The sequence below is a fragment of the Pinus tabuliformis genome, chromosome 5_2, assembly GCF_031772625.1.
Source record: "Pinus tabuliformis cultivar Carrire ecotype Pingquan chromosome 5_2, CPIR1, whole genome shotgun sequence".
Taxonomy (NCBI): Eukaryota; Viridiplantae; Streptophyta; class Pinopsida; order Pinales; family Pinaceae; genus Pinus; species Pinus tabuliformis.
In genome coordinates this window covers 948,840,859-948,868,564 of record NC_142306.1, presented here as the reverse complement: position 1 = coordinate 948,868,564, position 27,706 = coordinate 948,840,859, and the positions used below count along the sequence as shown (strand labels likewise).

Sequence of the window (27,706 nt, the reverse complement as noted above, 5' to 3'; positions counted from 1 at the left end):
GGGTGAAGTGTGCAGCACCTTTAGGAGATTGCTTATGGCAATGTTGTAACCAATCACTTGCCACTTTCTTAATAAGTCAGATCTTTTATCTCTGCATCTTTATGACGGTGCAACTGCTTATAAAGGAAACTGCATTTTGTCCTAATTTCTTAACACAAATGATTCAGATTTGTTTTCTATGATGTATCATGGTATTTGCCTCACAATTTTTCGTAATTCATTATCCTGCAGTTAATTGACCTACTTAGGAGAGTATTTGTTTGAGTGTTGTATTTTTCCAGAGACTGTAGTCCCTCCCTCTCATGTATTAGGTGTTCCAGATCTGTTGAGCAAGCAACGACTTCCTTCTTTTGTATTTGTTACATGATGAGCAAAAAGGGATTGGGGCCCTTAATGTTTTTGGGCTTTTGAATCCCAAAAGACTTCTCTTTCAAACTGATCACAATGACTTATAACAATTTTTACTTTGAATACGTCCTAGACGCTCTTTGAATATGTTATCAGGTTTTAAGGTTGCTTTTGATCTACCTTTTTTGAGCAATTCATCTTGTCATAATTTTAAAAACTTGTCAAATCGCAATTTATTGCATTTTCATAGAAGTTGTTTGGGCGTGACACAACGCATCATAGGAAAACTTCATTTCTTCCGACATGGAAGGACTTAGTGAAATATTGAAAAAAATTGGCCTTTTGTGACTAAGAAACTTTATTTTTTGTGATGTACCGTGGCTTTCACAACTTTGGAAAGTTTCCAAGTGCAATACATTGCAAATAAAGTAATTTCCCTTGCAACTTCTTGTGGCTTTGGAAGTTTTACATTTGTGTGACATAGTGCTTCTCAAAGTTCTTTCTCATACGACATGCCACGAAGCTCCAAAGCCTGAAATTATTTGATGTTCTCACTTTATCGCACTAGATCAAAACTTGTTTCAGCTCAATACACCACAAACTTGTAAACTCTCCATCAGTGCGGCAATAAACCTTTATTACGCAAAACCAACCTTTCAAGGTGCTTGACACAATCAATTTTTGGCCTTTTTAAAGAAAGGTCAAAATGTGCCAAAAGTGTCAAAGTTTGTTTATAAAAGGCACTTTTGGCCTTTTTTTCCCCATTCTATTTAGTCTGAAAACCCTTGATCACATTGTTGCCATCCAAGCTATCAAAGCTTTTGAAGATCCCACGTGTTCACCATGGTCAAAGAATCTTGTACCATCCACTCACGGATGACCACTTGTCACCTTTGAGGTAAGCATCATATTCCATGATGAAATCTAATTTTTTCCTTTTTTTGATTTATAAATTTGTCAATGAATTTTTTTTGCCCATTTCACTTGCCAGCTGGCCACTCAACACATTAAGATAATCTAAAATTTTTGGAAACGGCCAATTCTCATTGTTTTAGTAGTTGGATCCTTGTATGATTGCACTGAAGAACAAGGTAGTGATTGATAATGTGATGTGGAGACTAAGTGAAGGCGTAGTTGAAGATTGACAGGGCTCGTTGAAGAAGACATTGTGAGATGTGAAGTATAACCAAACATATCTTGACGAAGTAATGCTAAGGGTTGGAGCCTTAAAGAGACAAGGTTGGTGCCTTGGACGTTAGGGTTGGAGCCCTCAAGAGACTAGGTTGGTGCCTGTACCAGAGATAGGGTTGGAGCCCTAGAGGTTGGTGCCTCAAAGTGACAAGGTTGGAGCTTTGGGAAGTTCAAGTCGGTGCTTGTCAAAATACAGGTTGGAGCCTGGGAGATTGAAGATTGGTGTCTTCATCTAGGGTTGGAGCCCTACACAAATATTGTACTTGATTTATTGAGATTAATAGAAGTATTTATCATTGTTGTTTATTTTGTGTTCTAATTATAAGTGATCTAATTGGTAAAAGTAACAATTGAAAAGGAACACTGGTTCACCCCCGCTCTCAGTGTTTCCAGCAATTGGTATCAGAGCCATTACCTTCACTCAAAGCCTAACGGCTTGAAGGTTGATCATTGGAACACAAATGGCGAAACCAAGGAAGAAAGTCTCCAATCCTCCTAAAGATGTGTCTCTGTCAACCACCGAAATTGAAGTCAATCAATTAGTGAAGGCTCCATTGTTCAATGGAAACTTTGATATATGGGAGGCAAGAATGAGGAATTTCTTAAAGACTCAAGGCATTGAAGTCTGGAAATCGGTGATTGCTGATAGCATGATGGATGGAGAATCCAAGGAACATAATACAAGAGCAGTGAAAGTAATCTTGAATCGACTACCTGATTCTATGAAGGCCACTTCTGAAAAATGTTCGTTAGCAAAAGGCATATGGGATAAACTTCATGATCTTCACTCAAAAGGAACATTGACAATGATCTCTGGTCAAGAAAATGATGGAAAATAAGAAGGAACTCCAGAGCCCATCAAGGAAGCTGAAGATAAGAGTGATAACATCAAGGCTAAAGAAGACCTAGAAGATGAAGAGAATGAAAAATATTTTGAAGAAGATCTCCTCACTAAACTTATGGCTACCATGGAAGAGATTAACAATTTAAAAAAGGAAAATGAGGAACTTAAGAAGAAAGTGCAAGTTGGTGACCACGATAAGACAAGGAAGGCAGTTGACTTGTCAAGCTTCCACTACAAGAAAGAGATGAGGAGCTCACCAATATTAAGGAAGAATTTCATCAAAACAAGAGAAAACATTATGAAGAAGTCATATCCATGACAAATCAATTAGATAAGGAAAAGAAAAGGGAAGAAACTTTGTCAAGCCACCTTGAACAAAGACTCAAGAGCTTGAACAAACTTGAAGCAGAGATTGGTCAATACAAGGAAGAGGTCTCCTCTCTTAGATCTCAACTAGAAGAAGCAAGGAAACAAGCACAAGCAGCTGAGAAGGTGATGGAAGCTTTGACATTCATAGAAGGACAAGTTGATGAAGTAGGAAAGGGGAGAAACACCATGATATGCCAACTAGAAGAAAAGGATGATGGCATCACCAAGTTAAAATCAGAAATCACTTTTCTTAAGGCCCAATCATGTGAAGCAACCAAGATGATGGAAGAAATGAAGGAGCAACTAGTTATGAAAGATGAAGATTGTAAAAAGTTGAAAGGAGAAATTGTCTTTCTTAAAAAGGAAGTTGACTTGCTGAATAAGAACTTGAAAAGCTCTCAAACCCTAGATGACGTTTTAAGTCATCAACGGTCTCCCCTTGATAAATCAGGCCTTGGCTATGCAGGTGAATCCTCAAGCAATAAGGAAAATGCTTCAAACACTAGGCATGTGAGGAAGCCAGGAAGAAATGTTGATGCTCCCAACAAAGGCAAGAGTCAAGTTGACATAGGAAGAAATCCTTCTCCAAGAAGAAATGCAGATGGTGTCAAGGATGCAAGAAGCAATGATTATCATCAAAGGGTCCCAAGGCAAAAATATTTCAGAAGTACATCAAGGAAACCTTCTTCTCCCAGGTACCAAAGTATATTTCTTGGTTATTGCTATTCTTGTACAAACTTTGGGCACATGGAAAAAGATTGTAGGGCATATCACAAAGATAAATATAATGGTCCCTGTCAATCTCCGAGAAGCAATTTTGCAAGAAGAAGTCATGAATTCTTATTCATGAATAACATAGAGTGCTTCAAGCGTCATAACATTGGACATATGTCACGTGATTGTAACTTGACTTGGGACCCTACACAAGGAAGAACCATGCCAAAGAAGAAAGTTACATAAGTATGGAGAAGGAAGCAAACTGAATGTGAAAGTCTCTTGAACACTCCAGCCAACAACACATGTTGTTGATCTATTAAAGTCATCCTTGTTATTACAAGGGTTTGATAATGAGACTCTGCCAAAGGAGACCATGCATACTGTTAGGAGGAGTTTATGATTCTTAATCATTCTTGCAGAAGCTATCTGTGAATGGGTCCTATGAAATTCTTGATGAGTCACACATGAACAATCATCTTTTGATAGATCATCTCTTGGGAACAACTCTATTGAAGAACATGATTTCTTACTCATCCTATGGACTATTGTTGAAGGTTTCTTCCACTTGATCACAAGCTAGAAATGTTTCTTGTCTAAAGAAGCTAGAGGATTTTATGTAGGTAGGGGGAGTTGGTTCATCACATGAAGAAATGTAAACACATCTATCATGGACCACATTGCCAGAAGGAAGAGCAACTTGACAAGGGGAGTAACATACCTATGAAGAACTACTATTGATGAAGAAAAGAAGAAGCTTGACAGGGGGAGTACTTGGGCACCTTGTTTGCCACTGATGTCAAAAGGGAAGGGCAAGAGTATTGCCATCAATGACAAAGGGGGAGATTGTTAATCAATGTAGTCATTGATGTCAACATGACATTGGCCGAGATGGAAAATATTCTTGAGATGCCTAATGAATATCATGAAACCCTAGAATGAGATGATAAGGTTGAAGACCATAGATGCCTGGTTCCAGATGATGATGTCCCAACTCTTGTTCAATAAGAATGTCATCAATTAATATGTCAAGTCACTAATGAAGAAGTCTTAAGAAGTTCCAAGTGCCAAGTATTTAAAAGCCCTTGATGACATATGGAGGACTACATTTGATGATGTCATACTCTTGATGAACGACCACAATTGATGATGGCACTTGATGAGGTCTTGCTAACATGGTTGGAGATCATTTGATGGTTGGAAGATTATTTTGGAGTTCTCCTAAGGATGCTGCACTATGACTGCACTACTATACGATGACATTGTTGATGTGTCATGCTACATGGATGTTGCAGTCGTACATAATGACTCTATCATCCTATGATGACATTGATAACAATGAAGAAGTCACACTGTCCCAAACATTCCTCATGTTGTCCCAAACTTTTTATGCTTAAAATTTAAGGGCAGTTAGAAAGAAAAACTATTTTGGACACCTTGGAGGCATCCTATCAAAATGGATCCTACACCATCTTAAAGAGGATTTTTTCCTCTTTCTAACGAGCCTTTATTTGCCTCGAAACTCCCAATAGTTTGTGAGATATTGAATTTTTAAGTTAAGGAAATTATTCCTAGCAGTGAGCCGACCTACACTCAGTCATACAAGTCAGCCTCACTTCAAATAGACGTGTCCCTTAAATTATAAATGGAATATCTATAAATATACGTCTAAACACTTTATTTTGATCAGCAATTCAGGCAAGAATTCAGAGATACGAAGTATAGAAGAAGACAGAAGGCTGAGGAGAACAAGGAGACTATTGTTTAGGACGAAAAAAAGGATAATTCTGTTTGGGCATAAAATCTTGATCGAAGCTGTCGTAGTTGCTGTGATCGAAGCTGCCATAGTTGCTGTGGTTGACGCTGCCATAGTTGCCGTGGTCGAAGCTATCGTAGTTTCCATGTTTGAAGCTGTCGTAATTGCCGTGATCGAAGCTGTCGTAATTGCCGTGATCGAAGCTGTCGTAATTGCCGTGATCGAAGTTGTCATAATTGCCGTGATCGAAGCTGCCGTGGTCGAAGCTGTCGTAGTTGCCGTGGTTGAAGCTGCTGTAGTTGCCGTGGTTGAAGCTGCCGTAGTTGCCGTGGTCGAAGCTGCCATAGTTGCCGTGGTTGAAGTTATCGTGGTCGAAGTTGTCATAGTTGTCGTTTTTGAAGTGTTGATTTATTAGGATTGGACAAATAGAGCTTGTTGAAGTCTCTCCCTTGAGAACAAAATAGGGCAAATTTGGAGAACTATGTGAAGCAACATATTGAAGATTTGTGGAGATCATTGAAGACCATGATGCATTGAAACCATCATGAGGTGACCTTGGAGAATTTTGTTTGGGTGACTTGAAGAGCAGTGGTGACACCTTCATGTGAAGAACAAGGTAGTGATTGATAATGTGACGTGGAGACTAATTGAAGGCGTAGTTGAAGATTGATAGGGCTCGTTGAAGAAGATATTGGGAGACGTGAAGTATAACCAAACATATCTTGACGAAGTAAAGCTAAGGGTTGGAGCCTCAAACAGACAAGGTTGGTGCCTTGGATGATAGGGTTGGAGCCCTAGAGGATACGATTCTTCAAGAGACCAGGTTGGTGCCTGTACCTGAGATAGGGTTGGAGCTCTAGAGGTTGGCGCCTCAAAGTGACAAGGTTGGAGCTTTGGGAAGTCCAAGTCGGTGCTTGGCAAAATATAGGTTGGAGCCTGGGAGATTAAAGATTGGTGTCTTCATCTAGGGTTGGAGCCCTACACAAATATTGTACTTGATTTATTGAGATTAATAAAAGTATTTATTCTTATTGTTCATTTGGTGTTCTAATTATAAGTGATCTAACTTGTAAAAGTAACAATTGAAAAGGAATACTGATTCACCCCCCCTCTGTATTTCCAACACTATGATCCTCCTGACTACAGTTTGATGTATCCCCACCTCTTCTCTAGAGGTACATGAGCACTCATGGCACAATTGTCATCCTCCTCTACTTCCTTCTTTGCCTTCGCTGGCGCTGCGTTGGAGTCAGACACCTCTCCCTTATTCTTCTTCCTCGGACACTGGTTCGCATAATGCCCCAGTTCCCCACAGTTGAAGCACTTTATCTTGGAGAGGTCCTTTTTCTTCGTCTTCTCTTGCTTCCCCGCTGATGCCAGAGCTGCATCCTTTTCCTCTTCTTTCTTGACCCGGGCTCCTTTGTTGCTACTTCTCGTCTTGGTCCACTGTCTGATCTCTTCTTGGCGAAGAGCTGCCCACAATTCTTTCCAATTTGGAAGATTCGCTCTGCCCAGAATGCTCTGGACGAATGTCTCCCACTCCTCGGAGGCTGTGTTTAGGGTGGTCCTCACCATCAACTCCTGATTCGGCGTGGCCCTTATGGAAGTCAGTTGGTCCCAGATCTCTTGCAACTTGCTGAGGAATTGATCTACCTGCTCCCCCTTCTGCATCTGGTACGACCACAACTGATTCTCCAGTAGCATCTTCCTCTGCATAGAAGTGCCTTGATACAATGTCTTCAAGGTATCCCACATTTCTTTTTTCGTCTCCTTCTCGGCAATATGATTGACCACATGATCCTTGACTCCATCAAGGATTATGCATTTCGCCTCGGCCATCGCATTCTCATACTTCTCTTTGTCAGTTGGGTCGACTGGGATAGCCACGGTTCTCAAGGTGAAGGCCTTGATGCGATGTCAATCTAGAACGGACAGGGTCTTGGCCTCCCTGATGACAAAGTTGGGCGCCTTGTCCAACGTGTCCTGATCCCTCAGTCCATTCATGGCCATCTCTCTGCTCTTCCTTTCGACTCCTTTGAGTCTCTACTTCCCTCTTGGAAGTTCTCCCTTCGACTCCTTCTGAGTCGCTATTTCCCTCCTGGAAGTTCTCTACTAGGCTCCCTCCGAGTCTTGATTTCCCTCCTGGAAATCTGCCTGCCAACCATCGAGTCGCACCTCTCTGATCTCGTATGCACTTGCAACACTAATCTGGATTTCTTGGCTAGAAATCCGCCTAGGTAGTGACTCCCTCTACCTTGGTTTTGCCTCGTTAGGTATTGTTCTGTCTCGGCAGCAACAACACCCCACCAACTTCACTCCTCGCAATCTGCCCACAGCTTCCTATGCCCCAACAACTAAAGGACTGAGCCTCTAGGCTCTGCGCAATCCTGGGAAGGCTAATTTGCTCCCTTGGCCAACTGCGTCAACCCTCCTGGTCTCTGCGTGGCTCTTCGTGAGCCTCTTCTACCTTCTTCTGCCTCTGCGCTGGCCTCTCTCTGGCTCAAACTGATGACGTAGTCCCTCTGCGTCAACCCTTCTCTGCTGCTTTTTGCCTAGGAACAACTTTTGTCACTCGGGACAACTGTTTCTGCTGCAAATTCTCTGATTCAGCTGGTGCCTTCAACTCTCTTGTGATCTGCAATGCTCTGATACCATGTTGAAATTTCTAAGTATTACCCGTTAGAAATTTTATCTGTATTCTCTGGTTTATTTTGCCTACTTGTTTAATTACTAACAAGTTATTTAACCATATAAACACTGAAATAAACACAATACAGTCTCAACCATCTACAGATCAACAACTGAAAGAAATAGACAAACACACAAGGGACACCGTTATTTTTGGACAATCGTCCCCGGAAAAACCCAACTTGGGAAAACCAGTGCAACAGTTCTGAGGGTTTTATTATTAAGCAACTTTTCTGAGTACACTGGGTGTGAACTGGTTCACCCAACAGAGATAAAAAAAATCTAGCAGTAACACCTATCTTCGGAAGCAAATATTCTGAAAGTCTGCCCCACGAAACCCTCTCCAGCACAATCTGAAGCACTGCGTCAGCCCTCCTGGTCTCTGTGTCAGCTGGAAACCCTTTGCGTCAGCCCTCTGAGGTTCTGTGCAGCCTCTCTGGCCCTCTGTGTCACTCTTGTAGCCTCTACGTGGATGATGCATGCCTTTTTGGCCTTTGCGCAGTCCCTGCTAGCCTTTGAGTGGCTCCCTCTGGCTCTGCGTCTGCCTCTCTGCTTCTGCGCTGGTCTTCTGACACTATCTTTGCCTCTCTGCCTCGTAATCATTGCCCCTTGTTGCAATTCTGATCACTGATTCGATTTCTCTTAGCAAACCCCACTCTAGAAAATCAAATGACTGATCACTCTGGTGTATTCTCCAATTGACCCTCAAGCCTCCTCTTATACTTTTTTCTGTTAAGTCTTCAATGGCCGAGATTATATCTCTAATCAACAGCTAAGATTAGATTTGGCTTGATCCATGTCCTTTAAAACCTTCTAGCCCAGTTATATATTAATACCCATCAATATTTTTATTTTCCTAAGTTTAGACTTAGGTACCCATTAAAAATATTAATTATAATAATATCTCCTTCACTGGGCAGAATTTCCCCAAACCATTTATGGGTCTTGTAGATCTCATGTGCTTTAGCCTCTCCATCAATTTTCATGGCTAGAGCACATTCGATGCTGCCCAAAATCAACAGAGGAGTCAACCTTACAACTAGGCAAGAAGGACTCGAGTAAAATCAAGTGCTTCATTTGTCATATGCATGGTTACCATGCGGCACAATGTGCAGAGAATAAGGGTAAAGAGAAGTATCAATAGATGTAGGTAGCAACCTTTGCAGAAACTCAAATGGACCAGTTTGTTGCTAAGATTGAGAAGGATTTCTTGTTGGTATCTTGCCTTTCTACCAACATAGTTTCAAGGAATGTGGACAATGGGGCAATGCATCTTTAGAAATCAGCACAGTATTCCTTTCTAGTCTTGAAGACACAGGACTCAGGTTTACGGGTTGAGCTTGGTGATCAGTAGCAAGAGTTAGTACTATATCCTTCCAGCTTGAGTCAGGTAACTCTTTAGATTTTGACCATGTTTTGTTTGTACTAGGTTTTAGGAAGAATTTGCTTTTAATTTCGATTGTGGAGGATAAGGGCTTTGTAGTTGAGTTCAAAAACCAACAAGTCCTCATTAGACTGAAGGAATCTAGCCCAGATATAGATCAGGTAATAAATATTAGAGAAGGTAATTTGTACAGGCTGCAGGTGTTGAAAATTCACCCACAAGCAAGTTTTCTCTTGCAGGACTTTCGTTAAACACTTAGCCAATGCTCTGATTTCAGTCTCCAATAAAAACTTCACAGTTGATGCATTAAACTTAAACACATCCAATCTGATTTTTATGAGCTGAAATACGTGACTAAATCAGACTTTTAACTGCTGAAAATGAACAGTAGACAACACATTTAACACAATATTTTTGGGAGAAGCCCCTGGAAAAATGCTAAGAGAAAACCAGTGAGAGAGAAAAATTTATTTATTATCAGATAGTTTATTACAGCATTAAATGACAGCAAACAACCAACTGATAGCCCAGATTTCATGCTCAGAATTCCTTGGGAAAAGAGCTGTAGCTGTTCCTTGAAATTTGTGCTAGCAACATGTCTATTTCAGTGCCTGACAGACCTCATTTTCTGTGCCACATCTGCCCAGAAAATCATGCCAATCTCAGCTGTGTCTACCCCTCGAAATCTCCGTTATTCAAGCATCATTTTTTGTGCCCAGATTTGCCCAAAATTTCGTGCCTCAGCCTCATAGAAATTCATGCCAGCTACACAAATTTCCCCACTGAATTTCTCCCTTGAAATTTGCACTGGGTCCCTTGAAGCCTGTGCTGGTCTGCAGCTTGGAAAACTCTTGGTCCTTTGCCTCGAATTTCATTCCTGAAAAGATTGCCCTTCTCAGGCTAGGAATGAATGCCCTCCTTGCTGTACCAATTTCTGTAATACTCTTCCTCTTGCTGAACTTCCCCGTGGGCTCTCTTTCTCCCCTTCTCCAAATCTCATGAAGAATAATGTGCCTCTTCACTCTCCCTTTCTCCTTTTATTTCTCATCAATGACTAAACTCCCTAACCCTAAATCTCAATGGCTGAGATTTATTCTAGCCATCTCAAGATCAACGATCATGGCTTAATTTCACATTGGCCTTTGTTACCCACCACTTGTGGATGACACCCATAGGAGAAAATTTTCTTGTAGATTGTCTTCAGCCGATAGCCAACAGCCCCATGCAGCCCCTAGATAGCTTGATGTGCCATCATCTCCGCCACATGAGCCAGCCATTATGCACCCTTGCCCATCTGTTCTGATCATATGTTTGAAGGTGGGCCTTCCAACTCCGAAGGTATGGCATTCGTTATGTAGTTGGGTATTTTTGCTTACTTATCATGGATGCTTCTGGGCATGGATTAGTGGGGGGATTTGGCGGAAAGAATGGGTTTGGTCTATATTCTTGTCCCTTTGTTCAACTTGGTGGTTATCCTTGTATCCTAGTCCCGTGGGATCTCCTTTATTAGCTTCTATCTTTAGGAGAGACACTACATGGGAAACCCCTATTTTGGTTGTGTGGTCCTGTTTTTGTTGATTTTTGTAGCATTAGTTGTGTTCTAGCCATGAAATTTTGTGGAGAGGCTAGAATACATGTATTCTCCAAAACCTATAAATGGTTTCTGTAAATTCCACCTAGAGACGACTTACTTAAAATATTAATCTTTGTTTAAAGGTGCCTAAGTCTAAACTTAGGAAAACTGATTAATTAAAGGGTATTAATTAAGTCACGGTGAGAATCTTCTAGAAGAAGACATGGATCGAGTTCTAGTTAATCTTAGCCATCGATTATGTTTTAATCTTGGTCGTTGATGTCTCAATGAGAGATTGCAAGAGGAAATTCGATGGGGGTTGGAGAACACATTTTTTGGAGCCACCAGAAATTCGATTTTGCTGGAAATCGTTTTCCAGAGTAGCAGATGTGAGTTGCCGGAGGCGATTCAGTAAAGTCGAAGCAGTGAGAGAGGGGCTTGGATGGTAAGGCCGAAAGGAAGTTTTTCCAGTATGGTGAGTGCATAGCAGAGAGACAAAGAATTCCATGGAGAGGCTAATGCAACACAGAGAGGCAGTGCAGAGCTTTAGAGGGAGATCCGCATTTTGCTGAGAAGTCGAAATCCAGTGCCAAAAGCCGGAGTGGGAGCTTGGAGTCTAGGAAGATCGAGTTTCGAGAGTAGCCGCTGATCAGTCAGCAAGAGAGACGTTGGTCTGAGCTGGATGACGCAGATCTGTGTAAGGTGACGCAGAGGCAGCAAGGAGCAGCTCATCTTGAGCTAAGGTCATTGTCAGATCACTAGTGGAAGTGAGATTTTTTTCACTAGATCTTCTGTCAATCATTTCTCTGTATGGATTGCTAGATTTGAGCATCCATAGTCTTGTACTCAGATTTACTACTGCATAAGAATAAAACGCTCAGCTGCTGCACCGATTTTCCCAAGTTGGGTTTTTCTAGGGCCATTGGTCCAAAAATGACGGTGTATTATTGTGTGTGTGCATCTATTCTTCCAGTGTTTTTATTTCTTCCGCAATATTGTATTTTTGAAGGTTGTAGTGTATTAGTTTCGATATTTATTGTAGAATGCACTAAATAATTTGTTCAAGTTATTTAACAAATAGGCGAAACTTAATCAGTTGCTGCAGTAGGATTCAGGGTCACCGAATTTCCACATGGTATCAAAGCACAAATTGTAAGCCGAAGAGCTCAGTAGCAGAAGGAAGGAGGGATTTCGAATCTCTACATAGGCAACAGTTCGAAACCCTCAAAAGGCAGCGCAGTCCTTGGGCCAGGAGGGTCAGTTTTTGAGGAAGATCCATTTCTCTGAGAGAGTTGATAGAGAATAAGATTTTCTAGATCAAAGGTTACTAGAGGCAGAGGGAGATGTAGTATTTTTCCTTGCATAGCCGATCTTCAGCTGGGACGCAATTATTTTGCAATAGTTTGCTAGTGCAAAATAATGCTAGGAGGAAGGAAGAAGACACTCTGGGGGAATTCTTTCCTCAGGGGACTTCTAGCCCAGAAGTTAGAATTTTCCTAACAGAGGAGCAGCAGTAGTCGTGAGCAGAATTTCCCACTCGAGCAGGGAGTGCGTAGAGCTAGTCAGCATCTGCGTAGAGGAGAAGAGGAGGAATTCAACATTTTTGCAGAGATGGCATTAGCAAGGTTGAGAGATCAGGATTGGTTGGACGAAGCCTCCAACTACGTGATTTGGAAGGCAAAAATTTCCCGTCTTCTGGATGAGTATGATCTCAAAGCTTATATCAATGGCGTGGTAGTTGTACCCGCAGATGTAGATCTGTTGAAGGCCTACAAGAAAGAGATGGCGAAGGCTGATTCTCGATGGGGTTTGAGATCATGTGGTCTCACATAGCTGGCATTGGGCAAAGATATTGCTCGACAGATGTGGGAAGCACTTGCTACGCTATACGAGGGATCTTCCGAGCAACGAAAGATGTATCTTGAGGAGAAGCTGAAATGCACGAGGATGCAAAAAGGGGAGCATATAGACCCATTTCTTACTAGGCTTCAGGATATCCAAGATCAACTGTCTACAGTGGGGTCAGCGCCATAGCTTATAGAATTGTTGCGGTTTGCTCTCAACAACGTCTCCGAAGAGTGGCAAGTTTTTGTCCAAAGTATTCTGGGCTGAGAAAAGTTGCCAGATTGGGATCATATGTGGGATGATCTGTAGCAGGAGGAGATTAGGCGAGACTTGGTGAAGACCACCATCGCTGGCAGCAGCAACAACAGTGGGACGAAGCAAGTAAAGGAAGAGGAAGATGTGGCCCTCGCATTTAAGGGGCAACAGGAGCAGTGCAGGAGGAAGGGCATTTGCAAAGTGAAATGCTTCGGATGTGGTGAGCTTGGCCACTAGAACACTCAATGTCCTCTCAGGAAGAAGGACAAGGAGGAGAAGCAGGATCAACAGGCTACATCCGCAGAGATTGACTAGTTGTCCTCCAGATTGGAGGAAGAGTTTTCCATGATCACCGAGATACCTCCAGGAGTGAGGTGGGGTGATTTGGTTTTGTAGCTCCAGAGAGCTACAAGATGGGCAAGATTCTTAAGGAGGCCCACCTCATGAATCAATAACTTGCTTCGGGAGCCCAAAACATACGGTAGCAGGATGGATCAGTGGCAGTTGGTGTAGTTAGGTGCCAGAGTGACAGATGCAGTAGCTAGTAGCAGGTCAGATACTAGGTAGTGCAGAGCGGAGTTGGAAGTAGTGTAGTTGGCACAGAACAGAGTTAGCAGCAACGCAGAGGCTTTAGTGACAACACAAAGTCCAGCGATAGTTAGGACTCAGGTGACAGATTCATCATACTGACCACAATTGGTTCATTATTTTGGATGCTTTTCTGTTGCAGTTGTTGCAGTCACAACAACAAAAAATGGAGAGGGAGTTGCAGTGTAGATGCAATGTTGGCAGCAGTTTAGCAGGGTCAACAGTAGCACAAATGCAACGTATATTAGAGTTGCGGACTAGTGTGGCAGCAACAGCCAGACATCAGCAATGTGACAGGAGGTGGTGCAAAGATAGGGTGTTGTTTCAGTGGGTTGCATTGCTAGAACACATTCCTCGCTAAGAGGGAGTGTTGATTTTTGTAGCATCAGTTGTGTTCTAGCCACGAAATTTGGTGGAGAGGCTAGAATACATGTAGTCTCCAAAACCCAGAAATCGTTTCTGGAAATTCCACCTAGAGATGACTTAATTAAAATAATTAATGTTTTTTTAAAGGTGCCTAATTTTAAACCTAGGAAAACTAATTAATTAAAGGGTATTAATTAAGTCATGGTGAGAATCTTCTAGAAGAGGACATGGATCGAGTTCTAGTTAATCTTAGCCATTGATTATGTTTTAATCTTGGCTGTTGATGTCTCAACGAGAGATTATAAGAAGAAATTCGATGGGGTTGGAGAACACATTTTTTTGGAGCCACCAAAAATTCGATTTTGCTCGGAAATCGATTTCCAGAGTAGCAACTGTGAGTTGCCGGAGGTGATTCAGTAAAGTCGAAGTAGTGAGAAAGGGGCAGGGATAGTAAGGTCGGAAGGGAGTTTTTCCAGTCCGGTGAGTGCATAGCAGAGAGACACAAAATTCCACAGGGAGGCTGACATAGTGCAGAGCTTCAAAGGGAAATCCGTATTTTGTTGAGGAGAAGTCGAAATTCAGTGCCAAAAGCGGGAGTGGGACCCCGGAGGCCAGGAAGATTGAGTTTCTAGAGTAGCAGCTGATCAGTCAGCAAGAGAGACGTTGGTCCGAGCTGGATGATGCAGATCTGCGCAGGGTAATGCAGAGGGAGCAAGGAGTAGCTCATCTTGAGCCAAGGTTAGTGTCGGATCACCGGTGGAAGTGAGATTTTTTTCACTAGATCTTCTGTCAGTCATTTCTTTGTATGGATTGCTAGATTTGAGCATATATAGTCTTGCACTCAGATTTACTACTGCATAATAATAAAACCCTTAGTTGCTGCATCGGTTTTCCCAAGTTGGGTTTTTTCGGGGACATTGGTCCAAAAATAACAGTGTATTATTATGTGTGTGCATCTATTCTTCCAGTGTTTTATTTCTTTCGCAATATTGTATTTTTGAAGGTTGTAGTGTATTAGTTTCAATATTTACCATAGAATTCAGTAAATAATTTGTTCAAGTTATTTAATAAATAGAAGAAACTTAATCTGTTGCTGCAGTAGGGTTTAGGGTCATCGAATTTTCACAACTTTGTCACCACATACATCACTCTGCTCTGCTCATTATAGCCCCTTTCCACATATTTCCCATTCGGGTCCACATTTGTCCATTGGGTCCACTAGAAGTTAGCCTCCCCCATCCTTGTCACTTTGGGTTAGGCCTGAAATGATGCCCCGAAGGTTGATGCAGCTAAAAAGAGAGTAAAAAAGATAATTTGGCCATTCTCAATAGGAAATGTACCACAAAATGCAAAAGATGGTCGGGACATACAAATTTAGCACGTGGGCAAAAGCCAACATGAGCTCTACCTTCTATCATTATGGTCACCACCCTGGTTCCTAGGGCCCCTACATGAGCCCCTTGCATCATTAAGGAACCCATGATTGTCCCAACCCCTGGTGGGCGATGAATCGCCCAAACTTAAGGGGGGTAATCACTGCTTTATCTTACACATCATGCTCTCATTCCTTGAAGCCTCGAACAGTTATAAAAAAAACCAATAAAAGGCAAAAGGCATATGAAGAAGGGTGGAAAATTGAAGGGCAGGGTAACTCATGTACCACGATTTCTCCCTTCTTCATCTATACACCCATTTGTTGGCTTCCCTCATTATTGCTTCCCTTATACCATGGCATGTGGCTTGGAGCCTCCCCTGATGCCCCCAATCCATTCCATTGTTGTGTCACATGACACTTGCCATTTGAGGGATGTACCATGGACCTGTCACTCCCTTGGAGGTTGAAACCAACTAGTAGGGTCCTTGATTAACCTCGTTCTTACACCTGGGAACGCCTGTACATTCTAAAGCCCATTATGGAAGGGCGTGCTAGTATGAAATGTCCACTTGGTTTCGTGATTTGTAAGCTCGTTTACTCGATTGCACTAATGAGCTGTCGTGCTCGAAGGTCAGGAGATGCATTGGATCTTATACAAGATTGCAGGTGGGTCTTCATCTTGGGGTTTGGTCTCCCTGTATGGGGTCCAATCCCTCCAGAGGGTCATATTAGCATTTGTAGGGTGTGTGTTGAGAGCCATGGGCCTCCACTATAGCAGAGAGCAGATAATCATGGCATGGGATCGTTCAACACCATTCATTGCTCGCTCGTGTCTAACTTATTTGATGATGATGATGCACCTCGACCACCTTGCCCAGTCGGTTTCGCATTTGCACCACACACTTAACAGTGGATCTAGGGCCTAGATGGGGTTTTATCTCGCCATGGGAGACAAGGGAGGGCTTGCATCATTGTTTTAGCCCCTGCAGATGGGATACATGCTTGTTTGATTTAGTTGGAGACCCATGAGGATGCTTTTGTGCCCCCACAACCACTTGGGAGCACCACAAGTCATTTGCTTGGAGATAAAGGGGTCACCCCCATCATCACTAATATTGGAGCCCTCCTATTCGTTATGACACATGAGGGCTTCATTTGGACTTCCAATGGCCCTTCTAGACACTGTTCTATCATATCAACCCTCTTGAGAGGTTTATTCTTCATCTTTTGGAGGTGGGCTTGTCACCAATTAGGGTGTTATTTTGCATATTAGAGTCATTTTTAGGGGTTTGTTAGGCAAATTTGATCCATTCAAATTGCTAGAGGCTCATATAAATTCAATTGAGGCCTCATTTGTAACTCATCATCATTGGGGATTTTCACTAGCTCTTCTTGAGAATTTCGACATGCAATTTGTGGAGTGATTTGCATGGAATAAATGCATTTTGACATTTGGAAATCTTCGCTATCTTTTCTTGGTGCTTCTTGTTGCAATGTTGTGGATGGATATATTCTTCATTGTCTTGTAAGTGCCCTTTTAATGCTTTATTTATGAAATAATGATTGTCTAATGCATGGAATTTCTTTCTTATGGTTATTATTGTGCTCTAATTCATGGGAAATTGTTTTAGGCCTTGTACTATTGGAAAACTTTGTGTGTTACTCATAAAGACAATGAATGAATGAATGTTCTTAGGGGATTATTGTTGAAGAATCAAGGGCAATTAGGTGTAGTGTGATTCTTCTTGACTTGATAACAATTTGTGGAGTCTTTTTACTTTTCTTGTTAGCTTAATCTTCTTCTTCTTATTAATGCATGTGTGTGTACTTCATCAAACTGCTACCAAAAACATAAGAACAAGAACACAAGATGTTGGCTCTCTGCCAGGGCCAAAACCTCTCTTCTCTTGAGAGGAAAACCCTTTAGTAAGTTTCTCTTATTGAAGCTTCTTATTGATCAATGCCAAACCCTAGACCCTTGACTAGAATGTCCTCCAAGCACAAGTCAAGTCCTTCCTCCTTTCTGCACTTTGTTCCCTGACACTTCCTTCTTCCAGCACTTCGTTTCTCGACACTTTGTCCTCCTTCCAACTGTTGTTAGATCTTGTTGCACTTGCTCTAGAAGAGATACCTTGATGAGACCCTTTCCTTATGATGATCCCTTCCTTCTCTTCACCAACCAATGAACTTGTATGACTGGGAGGGCTATTATGACAGTAGAGACAACCTCCTTACCTTCGCACGTGTGACTGTTTTCCTTGTGATGTTGACCTCTTCCTTCTTCGCTTGAGAGAGTTCCTTCTTCGCTTGAGTGAGGGGCCTTATAGGCCTACTTAGATTTCCCAACCAACGAAGTTATGTGACTGTGATCTTACTGCTGATATGACCGCAGACTGTCCTTCATCTTCTCGCACGTGTGACTGTATTTACCCTAGAAAACAACCTCCAACCTTCGCTTATACTTTCCCTTACTTCGCTGCACTAGAGGCTTCTCTTCACCTTAGATTCGTCTTCCTTGCTCGTTGATTTCAGAGGAATAAGTGCGTTCTATTTAGAGGAGTGGACAACCTCTATATATAGAGGACTGTCCCTCCTTTAGGCCAACTTGAGGCTGACTATAGGACTGCAGGCCGACTTGACATATATATAGCTCATATTGCTTCTTTGATGGTGTCACATGCTTGGAGGAGACTTGACTTTGCTTGGAGGTGACTTCTTTGACTATAATACATAAGTATACCTATAGTAACATGCCCTTAAGGTCTTCAACATTTTCTTTTGACTATTTGACTCACCTATAGCACTTTAATATGTGCTAGACCTATTTCAATGAGCAAGAAACTCATTGATATATATTATAAAAATAATATTTCTTTTCTTGAATAAATACCAATATCAAAAGTACATATATGAAGACCAAACCTAGTTACATTTCCTTCAACACTCCCTCTTAACTAGGGAGGTATTCATACAACATTACAAGGTGTTTGGCTATGTTTCAATCTTGAAGAATTCACATAAGAGAAACCGGATTTGCAATCCATCTATTATAGCATCATAATAACCAACATTGTTTCCACATCAAGACCTTGACTGACAGCGCTTTCTCTCAATAGATCAGAGCTCAATGTTGGGGAGACCAATGGCTTATAAACACCTTAGTCATTGTCTCTCAAGGTACATACACACCTGGGTGTTCATTGAGTGTGACCTTCTAGGACTATTCTTATCTTGGGCTCCCAGCCTTCAAAGAATATCGATCCTCTTGCCTACTCTTGTCTTGGATGCCCTACACATCTTCAAAGAGTATCGGATGCCAGATGATTACCCAATCCTCCCATTCTTTCTTCCCAAGTGAAGACAAGAATGTTGTGTCTATCTCTTCCTCTCAATTGAGGAAGACAGGTCCAAGTACCCTCTGACAAGGTACTTGTCCAAGTTCCTTTGTAATTGGGAACCTATTATAACTCCCTCTTAGCTAGGGACTTGTCCATTCATCAACAACTTCTTCTTTGTGGGTCCTCTAGCTGCTTGATCTTCTTCTTTCCTTTGATGTCATGAAGTCTTTGTTCGAACTTCTTCTTGGTAGGGCACCATCCATCGATCAAATTCCTTCATGGTTTGTCATGTCATTGCTTCCTTCGTGAAAAGTGGCCTTTTGTCATATATCAGGTTCTTGTCATTTGGTTAGTCCTTGTCATCTTGTCTATGCTTCGTACTACTCTTCACATGGATGCTTCTTTGTACTTACTTGTTCCCATGCTTTGATCTAGTAGCCCTTCATGACTTCTTCCTGATATTGCTTCAACATTAAATGGTACTTATGTTGGATGGCTTCTTCAGTGTGACATCTTCGTAGAATCAATTATCTGCACCTTTCATATCTCCAAGGCCTTCATAGGTGTCAAGGGTCCTTTGATCTTTTCCTTTCTTAGTCAGAGTCGTCATGCCTTCTTTCGGGAGATGTCTTCAAAGTATCTTGTCAGTTAGTGATTCTTGGTGATCATGGTGTTCTTCACATGCTTGATCTCTTTCCTCGCTTCTTCTTGGATAGATTGGTCAACCACCTTATGCTCCTTGTGAGAGCACTTTTTCATTGCTTGCTTCTAGGACTAGTCAGCATTTTTTCTTTACTTGCTTCTTAGTCAGCAATCTTATACTCCTTATGTGAGTATTTCCTTTTGTTGACCTTCATTGCATTGTAGTACATGCCTTCGAGCATGCCATTGGTGAAAGAGATTCTTTCCTACTTGATGATGTCATAGAACTATTCCCATGACCCAATAATATACATATAATAACATGACTAAACTTTGATGCATACATACCTCATCTTGATTCTCCTTTGATCATCTTAACTTCATTTGGTTGTCCTTGTTGTGGCCCTTCTTGCTTCATCTTAGCTTACCTACATATCATCCTTTTCTTGAATCTCATGAATGGGATTCCCAATGAGACATCTGCTTATGAATCTTCTTTTGAAGATTCCATCATAGAATCTTAAAGACCCTTACTCTGCAAATGTTTCTTTCTTTTGATGTTGGAGGTCTTCTAAGATTCTTAATCTTGATCAATTTTCTTTCATTGTGGATGAGGTCCTATTCTAGGTATGCTCCGGCTACATGAATATCTTGAGCTATATCTACCATGCTCCTATATTTTAGAAGATATTTTTAACCATGCATTTTGTTCTCATTTATAAATTCTCTTTCTATATGAGTATTTAGTACTCTATGTATATCATGCTTCTAGATTCTAGAAGATGTTTCTAGCCATGCAATTTTATTCTATTCCTACATGCTCCTATACTACTCCAAACTTTGAAAGAAGACCTTAAGTAAAGAAGTAGACTTAGTCATAGTAGAGATCTGGAGGATCTTATTTTGTTTCTTGACTTCTTCTTTCATTTCTTGAGTCACATGAGCTTCTTCCCTTTTTCTTTTGTTGTTGTTGCCCTTCTTTAGTTTAGGACAATTCCTCTTGTAGTGTCCATATTCTTGGCATCTTTAACATTGGATTTTGGACATATCTTTATTGTTTGTTCTTCGTGGACCAAATTTGCCAAATGTTCCCTTTCTCTTGGCCATGGTAGCAAATGCTTGCTCCTTTGATCCCACATCTTCCTTTGCTTTGAGTCTTGTTTCCTTTATCTTGCATAGAGACCACATTTCACTTAGTGGGGTGGCTTCCTTCTTGGCATATATGCTTGATGTGAAGTTGCCCCAATCATCAGGTAGAGCATTGAGTACTACAATTGTCATTTCTCTATCAGACATGACTTTCCCTAGCTCTTGGAGTTGACCCCTCATCTCAGAGATACTAGTTTATCATAGATTTCTTTTGATGTTTCAAGTTTGGAGACGTAAGGAATGAGAGAGTCTTTGATGGATTCTATTAGAATCCTTTGTGCTCTTGTCTCATCCTTATTGTACTTGGCTAAGGCTTTAGTTTGTTCCTTGGCAGGGATAGTGATATTTCCTTTGATGTGTTCTAGAAGATTATTCTCCTTGAGAAGTAAATCAGTCTTCTTCTTCCATGCAAGAAAGTTATTGGTACCTACCAATTTGTTGCTTTCCTTGCAAAAAGACATTGATGTATATTCAGAAGGGGAAATATACTTACTTGATAGATTTTGAGATGTAGTGGACTTGCTTTCTCCTTGAAGACTTGATGGCTTGCCTTCCTTAGATCTTGATGTTCTTCAAGTTTCTTTCTCCAAGTGGGCTTGCTTGATGATGAGATTTGCTTGATGACTTGTAGCTTGATGTAGGTCCTTCTTTGATCTGCTCTTCTTGTAGGTTCCTTTGTGTAAGGTTCTTCTTCTTGCTTTGTAGTCTTTCTTGATGAAAGATAGATGGTAGACCTTCTTGTCCTTGATGTGATAGAGACTTCTTGGCTAGATGCTTCAACTTTTGTAGATGTTCTTCCTTGATGAGTGTTCTTGAGATGCCCTTTCCTTGATGTGTCACCTTAGCTCTGATACCATGTTGAAGAATCAAGGGCAATTAGGTGTAGTGTGATTCTTCTTGACTTGATAACAATTTGTGGAGTCTTTTTACTATTCTTGTTAGCTTAATCTTCTTCTTCTTATTAATGCATGTGTGTGTACATCATGAAACTACTGCCTAAAACATAAGAACAAGAACACAAGAAGCTTCTTATTGATCAATGCACTTTGTTCCTTGACACTTCCTTCTTCCGGCGCTTCATCCTCCTTCCAACTGTTGTTAGATCTTGTTGCACTTGCTCTAGAAGAGATACCTTGATGAGACCCTTTCCTTATGATGATCCCTTCCTTCTCTTCACCAACCAGTGAACTTGTATGACTGGGCGGGTTGTTATGACAATAGAGACAACCTCCTTACCTTCACACGTGTGACTGTTTTCCTTGTGATGTTGACCTCTTCCTTCTTCGCTTGAGAGAGTTCCTTCTTTGGTTGAGTGAGAGGCCTTATAGGCTTACTTAGATTGCCCAACCAACGAATTTATGTGACTGTGATCTTACTACTGATATGACCGCAGACTATCCTTCATCTTCTTGCACGTGTGACTGTATTTACCCTAGAAAACAACCTCCAACCTTCGCTTATACTTTCCCTTACTTCGCTGCACTAGAGGCTTCTCTTCTTCGCTTTCTCTTCACCTTAGATTCGTCTTCCTTGCTCGCTGATTTCAGAGGAATGAGTGCGTTCTATTTAGAGGAGTGGACAACCTCTATATATAGAGGACTGTCCCTCCTTTAGGCCGACTATAGGATTGCAGGCCGACTTGACATATATATAGCTCGGATTGCTTCTTTGATGGTGTCACATGCTTGGAGGAGACTTGACTTTGCTTGGAGGTGACTTCTTTGACTATAATACATAAGTATACCTATAGTAACATGCCCTTAAGGTCTTCAACATTTTCTTTTGACTATTTGACTCACCTATAGCACTTTAATATGTGCTAGACCTATTTCAATGAGCAAGAAACTCATTGACATATATTATAAAAATAATATTTCTTTTCTTGAATAAATACAAATATCAAAAGTACATTTATGAAGACCGAACCTAGTTACATTTCCTTCAACAATTATTTGCATCCTTGAAAATCCATAATATTTGCCATTGAAGTATAAATGCTTGAAATTGCCGTGTCGCTGCATCCCTAGATAGTGAAGCTGCTGCTTTAGGCCTCCTTGAAGAGCGAAGGTGACCAAGTTGGGATCATTTTGACTCCAATCCTCCCAATAGCCAGGCACTGGTCTTAAATCCTAGTGTGATCACCCTAAAACCATTTTCTTGCCTTTTTCCTCTCTCTGCCCTAACCGTAGACGACCTAGCTAGGGCATCAAACGAGTTCCTTTAGAGCTATCCATTTGAGGTGTGAGTTGGTGGAGAAATGCACTAGTGTCCCCTCTCGTTGCCCTCCAATTTTGAAGACAATCCCACAATTGGTTTTAAAGAAACATCAAGCGCTAGTCTTGAAACTATTTTGGTATATGTCTCCTTAGGTTAGCGACATTCCAAAGGGTCCATTGTGCTTGGAAACTCAAAGGAAGTTAATCTCTTGACCCTTTCCTCTCATCCTTTCTTGACCTAGTCCTATTGTTGATGATCATCATAAACCCTAGGCCTTGCTTGTGTCTTCTAGGCCTCTCTTGTGGACCTAACCTTTTATATGCTTGTTGCCTCACAGGACCTTAAAGAGGTCTTTCTATTCCCCAAAGAGCCTTGGGTCTAGGACATCCTTTGTTAAGAAATCCCTCTAAGCCCTAGAGCTAACCTCTCTTGAGCCTTTCCTAGAGAGCCCCTTACCTTGCTTCTAAAGCAAGCAAGCCTATTATTTGAGTCTCTCTTGTGAATGAGCCTTAGGAATCATTCTATATCATATCATTGACTTATCCCTCCTAGTGATTTCCTTTATACCGAGACTCCTCCCATTGGTGAAAGTCTGTAAAGAGCAGGGGACATTGACTAAGGTGACAATGGGTCCTTGTCCCATTGTTGCCACTTGGTCTAGTAGTTTCCCCTTTGGAACCCCTCCTAGGACCCTTGCTATATTGAGCGGTAACATGCCTTGTTGTCACCCGAATTGTACATCTTATTCGACAACGCTTAGGGCAAGGGTTGTCTCTTTGATCCTGCCCTCTTCGTTTAAGCGATCTCCTAAATGCAGACTAAGGGGGGTAGTCCCTATAGATGGAATGATGAGAAACTTGTTGGAAACCAAAAAGTTCAGGAGATACAATTGAATGTCTTAGCAACTTGGATTAGAATTATGTGACAAGTAAGATTATTAAACACAATGAGATTATATTTCTTAAGATATAGACGAGAGATCAGTGCCTTCAAAATCAATTACTTGCACAATAGAGATTAATATATCAAGTTACTGGATGAACAATTGTTGCAAGATGCAAAATCTATCCTAAATGAAGTTCGAGACCTAGTCTAACGTGAGATGCAAGATCTTGGTGAATTTTAATTAAATGCCTAATCTAGTTGAATCATTCTTCTGAATTATTTTGATGCTAGTCTCAAACGCAAGTTGTAGAGAGAATTCCACGGGAAGGAGGCTAAGGCCTCATTAATGATACCTCCCCTAGAGTTCTAAACACCCAAGTGCCTCCGTTCCTACAAGGGATTGCCCACAAAAGAACTGCAAGGTCACCTATATTAACTGTGAATGAGGGTCTAGACTTATCAAACCGGATGAAGAAGGTGGTCCTATTTCTCTTACAACCAAGCTTATGCTTGGAGGTAAATTTTAAAAAATACACTTCTAACTTAGAATGACAATGCAAATGATGTTAAGATTTGCCTCAATGAGATTTACAAATATGCTCCAAGATGACAATATCAAATTACTTGTAATCAAAGTGCTTACAAATATCACTTATAAATTCAAAATCACAAGATGGCAATAGCAAATGGATGAAGCACCTTAGAGAACATTTTCTCTCAATTAAACAAGATTAGCAATATCAATTATCCAAGATGCTTATTAGAGCTTATCTAATGTGTCAATTAGAGTTCTTATTATAGTTCTCTTATGATTAGAAATTAGAGACAATAACAACTTCATTGTTTCTTAAGCACAAAAGAAATAAGCATCAATAGAGGAATGAGATTGCTAACAGTGATATGCTATGCAAGGAGAGACTAACAAATGCAACTAACTAACATGAGATGCTATTCAAGGATGACAATCATGCAATGATGCAAGCGTTAGTATGCCAAGTACTACCTTTATCCTCAAAATCAAAGAGAAACTAATGCAATCACTTTACCAATATTCTTATCATTCAATGATGCACCAGACTTCAATGAATATTCATGCCAATCAGATCAACCCACTTATTATTATGAAGGCAGTCCCAAAAAGCACTTGCAAACAAAACAATAACACTGATGAATAAGCCTTCAGTTAATATGCAATATTCCCTTAGCTTATTAAGCTCAAAGAAGACTTGATTTTAGGACTATGTCTTAGAGATTTTACTGCTGCAACTTTTATATCAGACCACTGAAGATTTATATCAGACTTCAAGAGTCACCAACAAGAGAGAGAGAGAGAGAGAGAGAGAGAGAGAACTAGCACAATAATTAGCCTTAGAAGTTAATGTGTGATGTTCCTTAAATGTTTTTAGGCTATCTTGGACTTAATTTAGGCTTACTTCTTTAGTCATTATACCACTGTTATGGTTAGCTTCAGATCTGGATATTTTTATGACAGTCAAGGGAGAAAGAGAATAAGGAAAGAGAAAACCCTTGAGGCCTTGTGGCCTAGTTCCAATGGCTGATATTTCAAGTTGAGACACCAATAAGAGTGATTTGGCTTCAAGGAGGGAATGATTGGTATCCCAAACACCTGCAACCACAAATTATTAGCCCTAGAACCAATTTCAATGATGGATTAAGCCCCCAAACGCTAAGCTGCGACTAGGGTTTAAAACCCTTGCGGCTAAGTGAAGAAGGGGCTTCCAGGCTTGCAAGTAGGGCTAGAGGTGAATTTGAGCCCACAAAACTCCTTCAAAATGGATTGTAGCCTTGCAAACTCAATAATTAGCCAAGAAAACTCAAACCCTTATGGATCAATGGCAAATATTCAATGAGAACCCACTTCAAACCCTTGCAAAAATGATGTTAGGCCTGAAAAACAAATTGTTAGTCACCAAAACTTCTTGTAATGATATTATTAGGCCCTTCTAGGCTTGCGGCTAGGCCTAGTAGGCCAAGATAAGGCAGCGGTTAGCTCTCAATGGCCACTTAGGGGTTGTGGATAGGGCTAAAAGTCCTCAAACCCCTGCGGCTAGGCTTGGAAAGGCCTTATAGGCCTGTGACTAACCTCAACAAGTCACAAGATGTCAGATTGATGCCCAAACAATGACTATAACCCGCAAAGAAACTTCAGATGAGAAAAACTTGTGAAAACCCCAGTTTCTGCAACAAATAAGCCCTCTAGGGCTAGCGACTCCCACAAAGAGGCTAGGCATTGAGTTTCTGGGACCTGGGTCTTGCAGATTAGGGTCTCTAGACCCTAGACCCACCTTCCTTGGCTGAATGCTTTCTTCCAAAAGGCTAGATGACCCTTCCAAATGCTGAATACTGCCCAAACCCTAGCCGTCTAGGCTAGGTGAGGGCTAGGATCCTCAAACTTCAGATTTGTCTTTGAGACTTTTATCCTTGACACCTACAAGTTATATAAAGAGAGGCATCCACAAGCTCTAAAAGAAAATTGAAAACAAAACCCCAGATAATTATTTACAAAGTGAAAAATAAAATACAAGGGTTAAAAAATTTACAAATTATTCACAAATTATTTACAATATCTACAAGAGAATATTAGCTCTAATTGCAAACAAATCATTTATAACCAAGTAGATTTTTGAAAGTAATTGATAGGAATTAATTTTATTTAATGTACTAGCGAAAACCCTGCACCACAAATTGTTAGGCAAGCTCAAAGTCCAAACAAAGTGTGGTCACCCCAAAGTCCATGTACTTGGGGGTTGCCCAAGGGTTGAATCACCTGAAGATCTCTACCCACTCAAAAGATAGATTATTAGTTCCAAAGGGGTTCGATTCACACAAGAAAACTAGAGATCTAGAGATACCTGCTAGATCTGCCAGCCACATTGTGTTTACTCCATCCCAATACCTAAAGCAAGATACCTGTGTTAATAAATAATCCGATCACTGACTATGGAACAATAATCTTCAATAATGAATATAATTAGAGCATTAAATTAGTCAACACATACCATGAATCATCAAGAGAGAGACACCGTAAATTGAAACCCCAAAGAATTTTTATTAATCCAGAAAAATATTCCAGCAGAGCTTAGCTCAGTACATCAGATCATCGAAAGATACCAATTAAGGAGCCTCGAGCTTCCTTATATAGAAAAATGAGTGGGATCAGCCCCTCCAAGTGGAAAATAACAACTAGTAGTTCGATCCATGGCTTGATCCTTGTGAAAAAAATTCAAACCCTTCATCATTGTGCTGGAGGGCTCAAACTTTGATTTTTGGATCATTGGAGGATCTTCAACAATAGAATTATCGTTACTTGTGCAAAATCATTATCTGCTTGGTCCAAAAATTTCGATTTGCTAAGAAAATAATCTTCTCTGGCCCAACGAATTTCTAGATTGGTCCATTTGGCCTTGGAAACGAGGTTTTTTATTTTTCACTTGGATTTTCTCTTTTGAAAATAGCCTCAGTAATTTTTGAATAAATTTTCCACTTGGAGGGTAATTAATTTTTCCCTTCATTTTATTTTTTGACAATTTCTGGCTATCTATATTTTATTTTTGCCAAAAAATAAAATTATAAACTCAAGGTGGGATTACAAATATTTTTCCACCCTCTAAGTGTATCTCAAATATTTTGGTAATGGTGTTCTAATTATGAGGAACCATTCACCAAAAATATTCCTAGATAATACTTTTACATCAAGGTATCAGAATAATCAACCCATAGAAGGGGGTTTTACAATAGAAACAAACCTCTTAAGATTCAACCAAATTCCATGACTCAAGACACATGATCTAGTATGATAAAAATACATTGGCTTGATAACGCTAGGACTCACATAAGACCTTATCAAGGAGCTCCACCCTAGCTTTGTGGTATATCTGAGAGAAAAACTTCGCCAACTATTCGTGTTTACAAACACAAACAATTTGAGGAGGTTAAAAAACTCCCTAGAGTGAAACCCTTTGAGAAGAATCGTAGGCTTACCTAGGTGTTGTTACGTGACTTAATAGTCATACTAGAATCATTTTACAACAAAATAGTAGAATTTGGGATTACAATGATGATAATGATTAATTTTTTTTTTATCCAATGCTTTACACTCTGCTTCTTGGAATTGTTGACATGTACATGGTCAATATGTCCGCTTAAATCAGTTAAGTG

The 27,706-nt window shown here is 40.7% G+C and overlaps 1 protein-coding gene across 1 annotated transcript in view; it reads left to right on the top strand.

Annotated features, from left to right (window-relative positions):
* The window catches only part of LOC149162402 (1-acyl-sn-glycerol-3-phosphate acyltransferase 2-like), a 297,961-nt gene that overhangs the window by 70,864 nt on the left and 199,391 nt on the right, over positions 1–27,706 (top strand). The window lies entirely within an intron of this gene.